Source organism: Hemiscyllium ocellatum, chromosome 44 (assembly GCF_020745735.1).
Source record: "Hemiscyllium ocellatum isolate sHemOce1 chromosome 44, sHemOce1.pat.X.cur, whole genome shotgun sequence".
Classification (NCBI taxonomy): domain Eukaryota; kingdom Metazoa; phylum Chordata; class Chondrichthyes; order Orectolobiformes; family Hemiscylliidae; genus Hemiscyllium; species Hemiscyllium ocellatum.
The window spans coordinates 27,891,376-27,894,205 of NC_083444.1; the positions used below are offsets into that span (position 1 = coordinate 27,891,376).

General features: G+C 45.5%; 1 non-coding gene across 1 annotated transcript; it reads left to right on the top strand.

The window, feature by feature from the left end:
• Positions 1–1,075: 1,075 nt before the first annotated feature.
• Positions 1,076–1,148, top strand: trnav-cac (transfer RNA valine (anticodon CAC)). The gene has a single exon. It is a non-coding gene; the product is annotated as a tRNA-Val (tRNA).
• Positions 1,149–2,830: the final 1,682 nt, after the last annotated feature.

Sequence of the window (2,830 nt, forward strand, 5' to 3'; positions counted from 1 at the left end):
TAACAGCAACTGCCACGTTCCAGTCACCAAAGAATGACATTGTCAATTCAGATCATTCCAGAGAGAATACGATGCATTTCTGTGTTGGAATGGAAGCAATGCACGCTGTATTAGGGTATTTTCGGGAGCAAGAGACTGATGTGGAGACGATGTGAGCAAAAACAGTTCTTACTGTCAAAGTGACAAAATGCCGCTGTTTTAAGGAAAATATCTGAGAATGCTTTCGATTCACCAGCTTCTCAGTGAAAGCTCCAGCACGCTCCCTCTGAGCCAGTCAGGATAATGGAGGATCTGGGAAAATTTCACCAAGAATGGTCAGTCACAGCAAAAGTAAGGAAGTCGTTCGTTTCTGCAGTGTTTCACAATACTACCTTTCCCGTGAGCAGTCGAACAGACTTAAATGATTGTGCCACAGACTGCGAAGGCAAGCTCCGCTAAAAAGTAATCCTTTAAAACCGTTGTAGGCAACACAACGTTATTGGGGGACACCGCGTGGAAACAGACACTTCGCTGTATCTCATCCATGCTCACCTCTCAGCCAAAATTAAACAAGTCCCGTTCCCCAGCATTTGGCCTCAATCCCTCTCAACCCATCCTATCCAGAAACTGATCCGATTACCTTTGCATTTTTCTGAGTGCAATCGCCTCCTCCAATTCCTCTGGTAGCTCATTCCATACACGCACAACCTTGTGTGTGGGAAATGTGCCTCGGGTCCTTTGCAAATTTCAGACCATTCACCTTAAACCTATGCTCTCGAGTTTCCAACTCACCCCAGCTTGGGTAAAACTCGTAAATACTCAGTTTACAGCCCTTCCATAAAATCATTTCGCAGCCGTGACGCTGCCGGGAAAGTTGTCCCAGCCTATTCCACCTCACTCTACAGTGCAAACATTGACCACATCCTTGTCTATATTTTGTCACCAATTTCACGTCCCCCTTTTGTTTTTTAACTTTTTCAAGATGTCAATTACCCTGGACAACAATGAGCTATTGGAAAAAGAAAGGTGAAACGGAAAATGTCTTCAACTTTCAGTGCTGGCTGTCACAGAGCCGCAGCGCGACCGCCCGCGCCTTGTTTCTGTAGTGTAGTGGTCATCACGTTCGCCTCACACGCGAAAGGTCCCCAGATCGAAACTGGGCAGAAACTGCTTTGTTCTTCAACTGCAGCCTTTTACATGGACTTTCTTGCTTGCTGCAAATCTGCCTTCAAAATTGCTCGAACAAATCTGCTCTCTTCGTGAAATGTAATGCAATTCCATTCAATCAGTTTGCAAAGCATTGTAAAGTTTTTCTCCAACCTGGATCTGATCATATGACATTTTGTTTCAGAGTGCAGTTACCGCGTTCTGAATCTTCCACAAAAAGCAATACCGCATTTGCATTCCTTGCGCAGGCGGGCCGGTTCAAAGACAGGGAAGAAGCTGATGCGCTGGCGTCACAGTGCACCACGGATTCCTGAACCTGTCTGTCTGTCAAATGTCGCCCAAAGTCGTCTCTGAAAGGCCTCATTTGGAAGCTGTCTGTCGTTATTCAACGTGCGAGAATTGGCAGCAGAGGTGCTGGCTCATGGTTTGGATCAGTTCGCACGTTAGTGACTCATTCAATCAGCAACAGCAATGAAAGAAATTACACTCTCAGAGGAACCTCTGGGCTTGTGCTTTCATAACGTCGCTAGTATTAAGGTGCGTCTCGAGATCTAAGCCGTGTTGGAACTGAAACGGAGGAATCGACAGAGAGGCTACAGAATGACATCGCATCCTTTTGGTTTTCTTTAAATCACTGACGAGCAGGAAAATGTGAGTGAGTGGGAAAGTGAGGCAGTTGCAGCTCTGGTGAAACTCCTTCTTTGTGAGTCACTCGGCAACAAGAGACGTGAAGGTGACTCAGACGTGAGAGCTCTTCACATCGAGAACAAAAAGCACTCAAGGGCAGTTAGCACCTCTTCCGGAGTGGGGGTGGGGTGAGTAGTAACTTCTGTTACTATGTTCAGAAACTGCCTTTTAGATTGACGTGGACAGAAACTGCATTTCCAATAAGCACCATGGAGTTTAGCAAAATTTATTGAGTCGCTTCTCGTCAATTCCCACACAGGTTTCCAACTCAGTGGATATCCATGTGGCTCATGTCCAAGTGTGAACATCTCTGCAGCAAATGATACGGTTAAGGTAAAAGGCAAGGAAAGTGGCATCTCCAACTGGCCCCGAGGTCAGAGCATCCTCACAATGTGATCTGTCGTTCTCGGATTGTAATGCTACCTCCGGTTTTAGGGTGGAGAACATTCTTTGGGACTCTTATCCTGCAAAACAGACACAGTGACTGAAACTATGCTGCACGGTATGATGTGGAACACCGCCTGCTCAGCTTTGTGCATTTTCCCTGTAGTCCGGTGTGTTTCGTGTTCCGTGTAAACGTGAAAGTTGTCCTGTTTCGAGCAATGGGTGAAATCATTCAGCAAAGCAAGAATCGAAATTGAAGTCATGTCAAGCAGCTCATGGTTATTTGACCAAATCATAACCGAACATATATTCTCACGCAGTCACAGATACATTTGCAGCTGAAAAGAGTCTGAGAAGATAGACTCAGCTTACTATTGATTTTTGTCTGTATTGACGGGCTCCTTCTTTGTGATTCACACAGCAACCAGAGACATGAAGGTGACTCAGGCGGAGAGCTGTTGACTTCGAGAACAAAGAGCACTCACGTACAGTTAGCAACTCTTTGACATCTTCTGGGGTGGGGTGGGGTAATCACCTTTTGACTTCTGTTAATATACTTAAAAACTGAAAGTTGTCCTGTTTCGATCAAAGGTGAAATCATTTCCCAATGCAA